This window comes from Artibeus jamaicensis, unplaced genomic scaffold, assembly GCF_021234435.1.
Source record: "Artibeus jamaicensis isolate MK-2021 breed Jamaican fruit bat unplaced genomic scaffold, CSHL_Jam_final scaffold_474, whole genome shotgun sequence".
Lineage (NCBI taxonomy): Eukaryota > Metazoa > Chordata > Mammalia > Chiroptera > Phyllostomidae > Artibeus > Artibeus jamaicensis.
In genome coordinates, this window is record NW_026522046.1 from 28,612,967 (window position 1) to 28,628,448 (window position 15,482).

Sequence of the window (15,482 nt, forward strand, 5' to 3'; positions counted from 1 at the left end):
TATTATCCACTTGGTAACAACATACTTTAACTGTAGTTACCATAACAAGGGTGAAATCACATTTTGAATCCCCAAGCATTGGACGTGTAAAACCAAATTGATTTGTTCAGTCTACTTTTTAGAATCACTTTAAACTGTTTAAATTTTACTTTTCAGTTATGGTTGACATGCAATTTGTCATAAATGTAACACCATTTATTTGAGTTTATGTCCTAGGCACCCAGTTGCTTTCTTCATGGAGAGAGGGAGAAAGAAAAGCAAATCGCAACAGATGCTAAGGAAGGAAACTCAAGACTACATAATTTTCCTTTGGGGGTTTTAGCAACGGGCTGCAATAAGATGCAATTAAAACTTGTAAGCAGGGGAGCAGAGTGGTCAGATTTGCAATTTAGAAAAATCTTGCTGGCTACAATGTAGAAAATGTAATAGGTGATGAAGACAGTGGAAGCAGGGATGTCTTTTGTAGTTTTTCAGGCCCTTGAGGATAATAACCTGGCCTAAGGTGGTAATAATAGGTAATGAGAGAAATAAAAAGATTCAAGAATATTTGAATATCAATCGAGAAGATCTGGTAATTTATTAGATTATGAGTGGTAAGGGGAAAGAGGACTCAGAAATAACACTGAGATCTTGGGCACTTGAGTAGATAGTCAATCAGGTATATTCAGTAAATAGTTAAATCTATAATCTTAGAGCAAAATATAAACAATGGAGTCACCAGCATAGGAATGGTGCTATGTAGCTCTGTCTGTGATGGGGATTAATAGCCTAGAAAGCACTTGTAGGAAAAGTACAACCAAGTACTGTTCATGGTTGCTAATGGAAGAAGATGGAAAATTAATAGGGATTCCCTGGGCCTTCAAACTAGCTTTTCACTTTTGTTGGTTTCCAAGAAAATCTTTCACAACAGAATAAATATTACAAATGTATTTAAAAATAAATTTACAAAATTAACTATAAAACGATTAAAACCTATTCCCCTTATTATGTATGTACCCTAAGTGAGAATATAAATCACATGAAAAATATTTTTCTTACTAATTTTTAATTTTTTTATTTATTGAAACCTAACATTTGCAAACAATGAATATTGTCAATCCCAGACAATCTGGATCCCACAGGGGTTCTCAATAGGGAACCACTAAGGGTTTGCACTGAAACTACTGGTGGCCTCCATTGATTTGGCTCGAGGGAGTTTCACAGTAACCAAACATAAGCAGTTCACTTGGTTCATTGAAGACTGTTATGACAGCTATTTTAACTTTCCCTGATTAAAAACTTGCCTGGGCCAGTGAGGAGCAAGTTATAGTTAATGAACTTCCAGATATGGTGACTTAAAGAATTTCAGTTAGTTTTATTTACAATAAGCCCTTTCTGAACATTTTACTCTAATTTATCTTCAGTTTGCTCATGACTTTCCAATGTTTATCTTTGACCCATATTTATCTTCTGAACTCTAGACAAATTGGGTAGGTAGGGTGATATTTTGAGATATGACTTAGAGTTTTTTCCTGACACTTTTTAATAATATTTGCTCTGCTACTAATTCAGTCATTATAATTCATCATCTCAGGGGAGGGTGATGCAACCGAAAGCCGAAGTAAATCTTGGGACTTTCTGATTTCAACAGGCTCCCTCTCAAGAGAGTATAGGGAAGAACTCAGAACATTCAGAAATGGATTTGGAAGGATATATGACTAGTCAAAGGGCATAGGTTTTCCATTCTGGAAACTAAATTAAGTGTTTCTTGGCTGGGAAAGAAAATGAGTCAGAAGAGAAGCAAAGAAAGCTGAGGTATTGACAGATCTCTGAGAATGGTCTCCACGTTCCTCTTTCCCAGTCTCCCCACTGCACCCCAGCAGGGTCTGGGATTCCAGAGCAGACTCTGTTCCCCAGGACTTTTCCAGTCATTTTATTGTGCATGAACTTATTAAAAAGACCCCATGTAATTTTATTAACCAACATCACCCTAGTACATTAAATTTAAAAACTTTGACAATGTTCCAAACAGTAAAAAAAAATAATAAAAAGCAACATTAATGAAAATAATGAGGTATTGACTGAAGGACTGACTGATGATATACATCAATGATTAGACTAGGAAACCCCCCAAATCCCAAAGAATATACAGATGCTTGACAGGTGGTAACACTGTCACTGTGAACTGGTGAGAAAAGAATGGTCTTTGCAGTAAAACTACTGGGTCAATTAAAATATCAATATTGAAAAAAACCAAGACTACTACCTCAAACCCACATATCAATTCCAGGTGGGTTATTGACCTAGATGTGAAAGTTTAAACAGTAAAGCCCTTAGAAGCTAATATAGGAAAATATCTTTCTGAGCTTAAAATTAGAACAAGAACCGGTGCCTTAAACAACATAGGACTCGTGGACACGGGCCATGGTGGGGGACTGACTGTGAGAGTAGGGGTGTGGATTAGGGGTGAGCAATGGGGAAAAAGGCGGGACAACTGTAACTGAACAACAATAAAAATAACTTTTCATTTTGAAATAGTTACTGCAGTCTGAATCTTGCTACAGGGAACGATCAGATAAAGAGATTTCGCAAACATCTGTGTCAATAGCTGCTGTGGTATTGCTTTCTAGAAGACCTCTTCACCAACAGTGATTGCAGCACGAGTGCTCAGTGGGATGGAGAAGCCTGCGAAGCAGCCACAGGCCCTTTACAGACTGTGTCGAGGCCAGTCGAGGATCTGCGGCTGTATCATCAGTTGCTAGATACGTTTGAATCTCTGTCGATCACGTTCGCAGTCAGCTCTAATCATTTCCTCCGGAAAGTTCTCCATGGCTGACTGATTCCAAGCACACTTGGCTGTCTGGGTAATGTTACCACTTCTTAATTTTTTCTGCTTGTTTTGTAAAACTGCCTCTAGATTGCTACAGAATGTTTTCTGACACTCTGTCCTTGCTTTCAGTATACAATGCTCAGAGTCTGTTGTGAAATTTCAAAATGTTTGGTGTCTGTAAGTCTTGGGAAGCTAACAGCAGAGATTAAATTGACAGTTCCAGATGGAAATTTTGAGCCCAATTCCAAATTTGACGTTTTGCTGCCTTTCTTGGAGACTTGCCTTCTTTTTGTATTATATTTTCATTTTATTTTATTTTTTACTCAAATCAGTGACGTGGTGGTATCCTCCCAAGAAGACTCCCCGCAGATCACACGTGCTGACAACATCAAACAGGGCCTGTGAAACCACAGGACCCCCGGCTGCTGTTCACAGTCCAGGCAACAGGTGAGGTTCTAAGAAGCCAACACAGTCTCACTCATTGTTTCGTGTAGAGCCAAGAGCCAAGATAATGCGGGTTTCCTGAGATGACAGTGAGCTATCTATAAAACAAACCTCTAGACTTTAAACCAACACAACTCTTTGGCGGTTGTAGTTGCTGTGCTGTTAATGTTGAGAATAAAAGCCTATACACTGGATATTTAAAATGTCATTCTAATCCAACAACCAAGTAATAGCATCAGAGTACATTCTCCGGCCTCGTGTTTTTATCGTCCTGTTATCTCAGGATGTAGCATGAGGCAAACACAAATGCTTTTCCTCAGAGTTTTTGTCTGATGATAATTTCCAGGGAATCCATCAGGATAGTCTTCCATTCACCAACTTGCAGGAGAGACCAGAATTTTCTGGTCTCAACGACTTCAATTAGCTTGAAGTCACACAAGCTAATTCTTAGACAAGAGACAGAGGAAGTGTGGCAATTTTGAATACAGCAAAATATCTGTCTTCAGTTTTCTTGGGCAAGTTGGGAAGGAGGTAAGAGATAGGGTGGATAGTAAAAAAACAACAACAAACAAACAAAAACACTGCCACCCATATAATAAAAAGTAATTTTTATAAAGTTTACCTGCTTTTTCCTCACTAGTAGCAATTATCTGCCTATTGATTTGAAAGATACAAAACAGGGTCTTTTACCAACCGATGATCCCTGAGAACGGGGGATAGCATGGAACAGAGCGGAATGTGGACCAGACTTATGGCCTGGGCAGGACCGATGCCTCTTGAGCAGAGCATGCAGCTCCCACTGAGGGCAGAAAAGCAAGAGACTGGTTCCCACACACACGTGCAGTGTCCAGTGTGCGGTGAAGACAGCCGACCCAGAAAATTACTGTTTGTTTCTGCTCTTGTTTCTATTTTTACCCCCAGGCCAATATGACCTGGGAAATGCAGATTGCATACAAATGGAAACACTCTCTTGAGAAAAAACAAACACACTCTTCAGCTTTCCCTTGGCCCATATTTCTTCATAATTTTCTATCTTTTTAGATAATACCCGAAACATACCTGAAATGTTTCTCTGCTTTTTCGCCCCACAACCTTCCTCATTCACATCAGTTATGGTAAAGTTATGTAAAATTTAATTGTAAGTCACATCCTCTATCACAATGTTGATAGTTTTAATTCTTTACTCTATCTGATACCCTTACTGGTGTTTCTTTTCTTGCTTAATTATATCCCTCTGTCACGTCACCTCACTCCTCTTTCTGCTTCCCACTTTGCATCCTGCACATCACGCCCTCTCTCCCGATGTACACCACTCTTCTGTGCTCGCAGCCGCCCAGCTGTGGGTCTGCCCTAACCTGGTAATGCAGCTTCCTACTTGAAGCCGCAACGCCCTCCAGTCTGCCCCCTGGAGGCTCCCCAAATTCTGTTTACAGAACGCAAGTTGGATTATGCCATTTCTTTAACATGATATTATCTATGGTTCTACAAAGAACACACTAGAGTTCTCAGACTGGGCATGGGGGATACAGAGATGCACAGGTAGCCTTCATGGAGATCTATGAGCCCTTTGATTCTATGCTCAAAAAGTTGTGTGAGTGTTAAGTGTGCTTTTCATAAGAAGAGTGTCAACAGATTTCACCAGATTCTCCACAGAGGCTGTGCTGTGACCTCAGTGTCCGGCACAGCCCTTCACAACCCAGTCCACCACAGCAGTGTAGTGCAGAGAGAGATGGCGTAGGAAGGGGTGCAGAAGGTGTTACAGAACTGTAGAGTCAGGCGGTCTTGGCTTTCAATTCTGGGTCGGTCACCTGGCTGGCTGATCTCAGAAATGTATCCTTTCTAAGCCTTATTTGGCCTATCTGGTAATATTTATTTTTTCTTAGGACTGTTTAAGGTATTAAATTTAATGATAATTTAAAGTAACCAGGAAATAATAGGCAGTAGATTATATACCTGCTTTACTGTCTTTGGACATCCAAAGATAATATTTGTGAAGCCACTACTGTAAACCTACCTAGTGACAAATCTCTTCTTTATCAATTGGAGTTACTTTAGTTTCAAGTTTTAAAAGGCCACATCCTATTGGTTAAAACATTTAAGGGGATATATTAGCTCACATAGAGCAAAAGGTTCAGAGGTAGAGTATGCTTCATGCATAGTTTGTTCAGGACTCTACCTATAATTTTCTATTATACTCTCAGCTTTGTCCCTCTCTGTATCAGCTTCTTTCTCAGGCTGGTTTTCCTCATGGTGACAAAGTGACTGCAGCAAGTCTAGCCCTTACAGTTACATTTCACACCATCTAGAACAAGGAGAGCATTTGCATCTTGGACTTCCCAGCCAAAGTCTGAGATTCCCTCGCTTGGCCATCCTTGAGCCAACCTCTGCAGCAGAGGTTACATCTTTAGTCTTAAGCATCTCTGAGTCCCTTGCATCCTCACTGGGAATTAGGATCACAGTAAAGGACAACATTAAAATAGTTAGCAATCAAGATGACACAAGCAGCAGCTAATGTGAATACAAAGCAGTGTGGTCAACATGGATGGCCATTAGAAACAACCAATCTTCTTCGGCGGGTGCTGCGCACTGAGTCTCAGCTCTGCCTGTGGCAACGGCGACGGTCAGAATGGCCTGCGGAGGTGTCATACCTACCTACTCAAGAATGAGCTTGTTCCCATTGTTCTTCAGATCAACCCTGGTAGCTAGAAAATCAGGATTCGGCTTGTGCTACCTGCTAATGAGCTTCACCTTGAAAATGGTGTGTACAAAGAAAGGGGAAAAAACAGCAGCTGTTAGCTTTCCTGGTCTCAATGAAGGAAGAAACCATTGGGGAGAGAAAATTCTCATACTGACTCTAACAGTGTGTGACAAAAATTTACTTTAAAACTCTGGGTTCATAATTTATATCACTCTCACACACAGAAACATTTAGAAATGCATTACTTGATCTTACATCATGTCAAGCTATTTTCAAAGGATCAGCCATCCTAAATTAATTTTCATTCTACAGCAGGAAGACAAAGGAAAAAAAACCCACACTGTTTGCTGTTCCTTAGTTTTGTTTCACATGAAATTATTTGTGAACCACTTCTCAGACCCAACCCAGAAATCCAAACTGTATCACAAGACAAAGCCTCACTTTGTAAAGAAACACAACTGGGCGACTCTGTTTCTCCTTCACCTCCAGGCCCTGCTTCCCCCAGATGCTGCGGGTCTGGCCGCGCTCCAGGCGCCAGCAGGGTGGGGAGCTGTCACCCGGGCCTGGCCTGTGAGCCGCGCCGCAGAGTCTTCAAGCCGAGGTCGCAGCAATAATGTGAGTGGGCTGGAATGTGGAGGAGGGCGGCAGCTGTTCTTTACCCTGACAGAGTATTTTCTCTTGAAAAATCAAATTAAAAAGAGAATGTGTGTCCAGATTAGCTGCCTCGGAAATCCGTGGAAGACACAAAAGGGCGTTAACTCTCTGAGAGGTGAGGGTAAATCTGTTACCGGTGGGCTGTAGTGAAAGGACTCGCTTTGGGATTTCATGTGAAATATGCGTAGGGGCACTGTATGGCCCCCGTCTCACTTCGCCCACGTATTCCGTTACACACTCCTTCCGTCCGAGACCCGTTTGTTGAGACCCCTGGGTGCGAGGCGGTGTGCTAGTCCCGAGGATACAGAGTACAGTCACATAGGCTAAAATCCTTGCTCCTTTGGAGCCTGTATTCCAGGGTGAGGTAGACAAAAGTAAAAATAAAAACAAATTCAAACAAATAAACACAAAATGTTCCAGGTAGTGGTAAGTGGGATGAAAAGAAAAAAAAACATCAACAGGGTTCATGAAGAGTGGAAGAGAAAGGGTGGTGAGGATATGCGCAGGAGATCCGGGAAGACCTTGAACTTGAGCGAATCCTGAGTGAAATGATAGAACAAGGCCTGAGATGCTGGCTACAGAACAGATGGCATGATCCATCCTCACAGAGACGCCTCCATCAATCCTGTGATGGGCGCTGGAGGGGTGAGTTGTCTCCTGACTGAGACACAAGGAGACAGGGACTCAGAAAGCTGTGTGGCTGGTCCAGGAATAAACTCATCCCCTTGAACTCCTAGTCCTTTGTTCTAGAAAGAGCAGGTGCCACACAAGTACACGGAGTGCTTTTGAGCTTTACAGACTTGATTTTTAAATTAAATGTATTGGAGTGACATTAGTTAATAAAATGTATGCTGAGTTTCAAGTGTACAATTCAATAATAAAAGCAATCCTGAGAAAAGAGACCAAAGCTGGAGGTATCATGTTTCCTGAGTTCAAATTATACTAGAAAGTGACAATAATCAAAACAGCATGGTATTGGCCAAAAAACAGACACACAGGTCAATGAAACAGAATTAAAAGCCCAGAAATAAAGCCACGTGTATACAGGCAAATAATTTTCAACAAAGGAACCAAAGACATACAATGGAGGGGGAAAATCTTCTTCAATGAAAGGTGCTCCGAAAATTGGGAAGTCACATGTGAGAGAATGAAACTAGTCTGCTGTTTGTTACCATATACAAAAGTTAACTCAAACTGGATCTCAAGACCTAAACATAAGATCTGAAACAATAAATTACACAGAAGAAAACATAGGTACTAAACTTGTGGACCTTGGTCCTACAGAGGATTTAATGCATTTAACCTCAGACTAGGGAAGTAAAAAGCAGACTTGCTTTTTGATTGAGATACTTTCTTCAGATGAAATTGTATGTGGTTCTAATTTTTGAAATAGATAAAACTGGAGCTTCTCTGCAAGGAGTGAGCAGGAAGTCTCTGCCTGTGTGCATCACACCCAGACCTGTCAAGACCTGTCGCAGCCTCAAGGTCTTTCCCCCAAGGAACCTTGGCAGCTCCCACGGGTTCCTGGCTCTGCTCCATACGTGGCCCTCCCTGCCTGGGGGAAGGAAGGAGGGAGGAGAGTGAGAAGTGAAGTAAACAGGAGGAAAATTGAAGAAACAAGGAAGATATGAGGAGTCAGTCACCTCCACTTGGTAACAGACTGGCAAAGCCAGCCTTTTATTTCTTTCAAAATCCAATTCAAAGTTTTCTCATTTGAGGCCCTGGCTGGTGTAGCTCAGTGGATTGAGCGCAGGCCTGTGAACCAAAGGATCGAGGTTCAATTCCCAGTCAGGGCACATGCCTGGGTTGCAGGCCAGTTCCCAGCAGGGAATGCATGAGAGGCAACGGTACATTGATATTTCTCTCCCTCTCTCCTTCCCTTCCCCCTCTGTCTAAAAATAAATAATTTTTAAAAAGTTTTCTCATTTGTGAGGGGAGTGCGCATTTGATATCTATTGCTCCACAAAAAATTGATTCACAAAATTTAGTGGTTTAAAAATAATAAATAAGAACTGTTTTTTAATCTATGGGTTTCTGAAGGTCAGGAATCTGGGTGCATCCCAGGTGGATCGTCTGGCTCACGGCCACCGTGAGGCTACAATCAAGGTGTCGTCACATCCTCTGGGCTGCAGTCATCTCGAGGCTCAGGTCAGGGAGGACTTGCTTCCATTCACGGGTTGTGCTCAGGTGAAGTGTTTTTATGGGCTGTGGGACTCAGAACCTCAGTGTCTGTCTGGCTATTAGCTGGAGACCTTCAGTATGTTGTCGCCTGGATCCCTCCCTCGGGCAGCTCACTTCATAGGACAGCTGGTTTCACTCGGAGCAAGAGAGCAGAGAAAGTGAGCAAGATAAAGTCAGAGCCTTTGCATAACCTAACCCCTGAAGTGATGCTCCACCACTATTGCTTATTTTAGTCCTTAGGAGGGAATTCCTGGGCCCAGGCCACACTCAAGAGGAGAGAATTACCCAGAGGCATGACTACCTGGAGGCAGGGATCGCTGAGGGGGCTGGGAGACGCATTTTAGAGAGGCCCCTTACCGTGGACAGAAAAACACAGAAGTAGAAAGTCCACAAATCCACATAATCCCTAACCTGCCTAATCTACTCAACAGACTTTCAGTCCTTTGAATGCGTTCTTCTTCCTTCTTAAGCAGCGACCTAAAAATAGGTGTGCAGGTGTTTCTTTCATCGAGTGCTTTTAATATGGAGTCCTTGTTCCCTCCGCCATCTATTTTTACTCTAGTGTTAAGGAATAACATTTCTTTTTGAAAAGAATCTGGCTTGCACAATTAATCATAATTCCACTTTAATACAGACAGAAATATCCACAGATATTAAGACCCTTTACCCCTTTTCTGGAAGCACATAGAAAGCCTCAATAAGTCGCCACCAAAATTAATCAAATGCTCTGGCTTCTTCCTCTTTCATAATCTACATCATTTTAGTGTTTCTGAAGTTACCTACAAAATGATGAAGATGAGTATATTGAAAGAGTTTGTTCACTGAGTTATAAGCTTCTTGAGGGTCACGCTTGTGCCCACAGTGCCTGGCACAGACGAGTGCTCTGGGAGCTCATGTCCAGGGCGAGACGGTGGCTGCTGGGGAGCCACAGGAAAACTCTGCCCACAGAGCCATGTTTACTATTTTTTTGAAAAATAATTATTACAATGTTTTTGTGATAACATACTGCAGGGAACCATTCAAGGATGATTGGTAAGAGTTTCAAAGGATCCTGGACATTGGATATAAGCTCATTTAATTGGCCCTAAAGTATAGATGAAGAGCTCAGTAAACATAGTCCAGAAGTTATGCTCATGAGTGACATGTGTTCTGTGACTCGGCACCTGGAATGGAATGTGAGGACATCATGAAGGCAGGGCAGATACAGAGAGCCTTCCACCAACTGCAGGAGAAGCATTTATAAACCACTGGGTGCAGTCCTGAGTTGAGGGTCCATCTAGGTAACAGTGGGAAAAGAGAAGGAAATGTAGGGAGGGAGATTTAAGAAACTCAAAGAGAGGCTGGAGCAAATGTGTTAATCCAATGAACCAAATTTTCTGTTCCTTTCCCCTCTTCTGGATCACTGGGGAGGGGTGGGGAAGGAGACCCTACCTGGCACTTAGCCTCTGAAGTCCCTGATCTTACTGATTATGCTGTGGCACCATGAGCTTTTCTCAGTCCCTTGCCAAATGTTCCCCCTGCCTTTATTTTAAATTACCGGTTGTAAGGGAAGGATTGTTGCGCTAGGAGGGATGACCACCAATGGCTAACCTCAGCTTTTCACTGCAGTCACCACTGAGCCCCTTGCTCCTGCCGAGGCCGCCTGCCACCCACTGGGCTTACTCCCAGGCACTCTAGTAACCAGCCGGGCTGGGGCTACACATTTGCTTTTGTTTCTTTTCTTTGTCTTTTTCTTTTTTTAGCAGCAATTTTTGACAAAAATGTTTAAAGCAGTCAGACGCAGTATATTTTTTTTAAAGATTTTATTTATTTATCTTTAGAGGGGAAGGGAAGGAGAGAGAGCGAGAGAAACATCAATGTATGGTTGCCTTTTGTGCGTCCCCTGCTGGGAATTGGCCTGCAGGGAACCGGCCTGCAACCCAGGTATGTACCCTGACTGGGAATGGAACCTCGATTGTCTGCTTCACAGGCCTGTGCTCAATCCACTGAGCTATGACAGCCAGGGCTAGACGCAGTATATTTTAATGCCACTTATTCTGTAAAGCTTTTCCCTGACCAACTGTCAGCGGATTTGAATGAACCTCTCCTTCTTCTTTTCTTGTCCTGGTGCATCCCTTCCAATACCCCCCCGCACTGCACTGTCCTCACTGACTTGTCTGTTCTTCTCGTATCTAGGCTGTGAGCACTTAGCACTCTGGCGTATTAAATGTGCTAGGTGCTACTAAGGACTTACTATTATTTGATGAAAACAACACGTAAGTGAATGAAAAAATTAGGATTTAATTAAAGGACATTTTATTTCGTTCTAAATCTGCTTATCCACTAAGTTGGCTGAGGAAACAAGTGGACAAGTATTTCTGTGTTATCTCTTACTTTAAGAAAATGCTAAGATGCAACTTCTTCCAGCTCCGGCCTCTACCGCCAGGCAGGTTTTAGAGGAATGCCAAAGGTTTGAGATTCGTCAGTGCAGAAGCTATGCACTCCACAGGTATGTACTTTGATGAGCTGCTGTTGGGCAAAGATTTCAGGCCAACTGCCTTCTCTGAGGCAGCGGGACTGTGACAGTTTATTATTTGATAGGGGGGATTGCGTACTATTTACAAGCAGGCGACTTGTGTGCAAGGCACGATTTTTCCACTTGGAGTACTGCGATCTTAGTCCACTTAACTGTGTCTGAGTTTCCCGATTTGGATAATGGGGATAATAATAAGAAGAAGAAGAAACAACATCAACACGCATGCAACACTTGTGTTTCCCTTGCGATGCCCTCATTTCTGCCAACAGCCTCTGTGGGAAGCAAAGAGAGGTGGCAAGGATTGACTGACCAGAGCGAGTGTGATATGTCAACCCTCTTGATCTTAGGACAGGGACTTTCCACGATCGTAATGCCTTTAGAGATCAGGAAAGCACCCAAGTTCTAACCCTCCTTTCACATATAATTATGAGTTATCTTTTTTTCCCCAAGACATTGGCAGGGAACAAATTCTGAGTAAACACACCAAGTGGACTCTTATCTCTGGGACCATTAATGAGTTTTAGCTTCTGAGAACCTCTTAAGATCTTACAAAAACTGAAAGCTCTTGAGCGGAGAGAAATGATTTTAAACAAATAATCCAAGATTGCTGTCAACATTCCTAAAAAAGACGTTACCTATTTCTACATCAGTAGATGTGTCTGCTTCAGTATTCTAGTTGCTGATTTTCCGTGGCAAAACTTCACAGTTCAGTGTGGATGCAGTCTACCAAACCCCATAGATCCCCTCTTGATGGGGCACACCCCATCCCCAGGGGGCCAGGTGGCTCCTGGAAAGAAACCAGAAACTCTGCAGTCTTTCTTAGATCTTTTTTTTCTATTGTTTTGCCATAGACTGATTGCAAACAGCTTCTCTGGAAAGGAAAAGCAGGAATGGGCTTTCAGGAGGGGAGACTTAAAACTCAAGAGGAGTGGTTTATGCTGTGAGAAGGGAATCTTGAACAGTTTTAGGCAAGTTAATACCACCCTTCTTTAACTTCTCCTCTCTGAAATAGGAGAAATAATAAGAAATGGCTTTTACTCATGAAAACTCAGAGGTCAGGAGGGATGAACAAAATAGGTAAATGGGCTTAAAAGGTACAAACTTCCAGTTATAAAATATATAAGTCATGGGACATAATATACAGCACGATGCCTATAGTTAACAATACTGTACTGCATATTGAAAAGTTGCTAAGAGAATAGATCTTGAAAATTTTCACTCCAAGAGTATGCTGACAGATGTTAATTATTGTGATAACTTCGCAATATACACAAATATTGAATCATTGTGGCTTATACATGAAACCAATTTAATGTACTATGTCAACTGTACCTCAATAAAAAAATGAGAGCTGTAGCTAGCACCAACTCATCCTTCAGACAGCAGCAGCAACTGCCCAGGCTCTCATTTTCCAAATCAACCAGTATGTATCCTTAGAGCACCGTATCACCTTCCTGTATACTGTTTAGCATAGTGGTGATTTTCTAGCTGTGTGTGTAGTTCCTTTACTTAATAGCACAGGCTCTGGAGCCAAACTACATAGATTAAAACTCCAACTCCACCTCTTCTTGGTTGGGTGACCAACTAACTGAATAGCTCTGTATTGCTCTTCCCTCATCTGTAAAAGGGTAACAGTAAAAGTCCCTGCCTCTCGGAGCTGTGAGGCTTCCATATGTAGAGGACATGACATGCGAAGCCTGTATCATCATTCCCTCAAACACAGCACACAGTAGGTGCTGAGTAGATGTTGTGGGTTTTTTGTTCATTTGTTTGCTTGTTTCAGCTCTGACAGCTTCAAATTTTATGACAGCAGGAATATCAGTGCTTAATATCCATCATAGTTTCAATCAAAAACCCTTTTAATAAATGTGGAATAAATGTATAAACAACTTAATCTATACAGGTTTATATGTGTTCCACTGTTGCTGTAACTCCAGAAAATAAGCTAGAAAGAAAAATCTATATGAAGGTTGATTCTGGAACACTTGACATTTCAACGCAATTACTTCTTAGATTAATATCGTACAGGCAAATAAATGTTAACGCTGTAGATATTAAACCCTGTGGAGTAAAGACAGTATTTCAAAGTGCTCCTACATATTTGTTTAAAAATTTTGTGTATAGCTAAATAAACCGTTGGTTGGCTTATTTTGGAAGGGATATGAAAACCAGTAGAACATGTTTTTAATATTAATTCATGATATCCTCAGGATCAAGTACTAAACATTTATAAAAACTTTTATGATCCACCCTCTAAGTAACTTTCACATATTGATACGTGATAAAGTGGTGTTAACTGGAGTTGGTCACCAAAGCAGCACGTGGTTTAGGTTGGCCTTCCCCAACAGGCATTGGTGAACTCCCCACAAAAAGCTCTCCAGGAAAACAACAGGAAAGACCATATTTATTACAATCAAATAAAAAATTATGAAGTGGTTTTAAAAACTCCTTAGTTATAGCATCATCTTGAAGAGAAACAGCTCTCAGATGTGATGGCTAAGAGAAAATAAGTCAGTGTACTAAGACCATTGTACACAATTCAAATTGAGCGATGAAATAATAGTGAGCCCTTGGAGGAACTACCAAAGGATTGTTTTGTTTTTAAAGTTTTCCTTGAATGTAACTCATTTACATGATGCCACTTCTGGGAGCAAAGAGTGACTGCGTGAGCACCATCATGTGACAGTGAAGGAAAGTGGGAGGCAGTTGGGAGGTCTGGCTTTCGCATGCATGATATTAGGGACTGGAGCATGTCTTTGGAAATATTTAGGGTTTTTTTCTGTTTCCTTGATTATTTTTAAATTTCTCAAAAATGGACAACATTTATCTACTCAATAATTGAGATGAAGGCTTAAAATGACAATATTCTTATTGACTTCTAGTAAGTATAAAGTGTTGCAAAGTATTGAAAAAGAAGGAAATCTTTCAACAGCATGGATGGACCTGGAGATTATTATGCTAAGTGAAATAAACCAGTCAGAGAAAGACAGATAACAGGTCATCTCACTTATACGTGGAATCTAATGAACAAAGTAAACTGACAAATAAAATAGAACCAAAGGTATGGACACATGGAACAGACTGACAGCTAACAGAGGGTGGAGGGGGAACTGGATGACAGAAGGTAAAGGGATTAGCTAAAGTACATATATGCATAACTCATAGACACAAACCACAGTGCGGTGATGACCAGAGGGAAGGGGGCGGGGGATGGGTTCAGATGGGTCAAGGCAGGGGAAATGGGGACAACTGCTATAGTACCACCAGTAAAAATGAAAAGTGAATCTCTGCATGGAAAGATCTCTCTCTTGATCTGGGAATATTCTGAATCAATTATTTGATTAAAAGCTAATTTAATCAAATTAAAAAAACAAAATTATGTGCTGACTGAGGTGACTGGCCATTTTCTGAATAGATTTTGATAGAAGATAAAAAATGGGAAAGTATTTTGGTGCAATAAAATAGATTAAATATTAGAAAATGGAGTTTGTTGACCTTAAAGACAAATATCAACATAATAATTTTGACCAACGCAACCTCTGATTAAACCTGAAGAAAAATCCATAAATGTTCTCTGCAAATAAATTCTTTGGTGGAATAGATCTTTTTTTTGTTATTGAAATTTTTTAGAGTTTCCTTCCCACTCTATTATTTTTAATCTACATTATGGGAAATAAAACACAATATTGTTATGGCCCATCAAAGAAAGTTCAGCGCTTTCACTTCCACTGTTTTTGGCAGAGATGAGAGAACTTCAATAACATAAATATTTGTATTGCATTATTGAAAGCAACGGGCAGAAATGACAAGGCAGAAATGTTTACTTACTCAATTAATGAGTAAATGAATGGGTGGAGGAATAAAATAAAGAGGAAGGAGGAAGCAGATACCAGTTTTGGGAAGGGACAGCTCTTCACATAGGTGGTCACAGAAAGAAGGACAGTAATTTGCAGAAAGGAATTGGCACACAAAGGCTGCATGTAAGCATTATTTATTTCCTAGTTTTCTTTGGAACAATGGTGGTTTATACTGGCATAAAGGGTTTGACTTGTGCTGATAGTTTTCCAGTTTCCAAATCAAGTCTAGAAATAATTTTTTGTTAACCCCAGAGAACTAAACAGTGGTAATTAAGAGGATGGCAAAGCTCAGGCATTGTGTTAAATCTACATTCTGAAAGGTCA

The 15,482-nt window shown here is 41.1% G+C and overlaps 1 long non-coding RNA gene across 2 annotated transcripts; it reads left to right on the forward strand.

Annotated features, from left to right (window-relative positions):
* Positions 1 to 2,569: 2,569 nt before the first annotated feature.
* LOC119041231 (uncharacterized) lies at positions 2,570 to 6,551 on the forward strand. 2 transcript variants are annotated; one of them, XR_005080998.2, is made up of 3 exons: positions 2,570 to 2,843; positions 3,142 to 3,256; positions 6,441 to 6,551. It is a non-coding gene; the product is annotated as an uncharacterized LOC119041231 (long non-coding RNA). The 2 variants fall into 2 exon arrangements; XR_005080999.2 differs by lacking the exon at positions 6,441 to 6,551 and adding an exon at positions 5,476 to 5,550.
* The last annotated feature ends 8,931 nt before the right edge of the window (positions 6,552 to 15,482 follow it).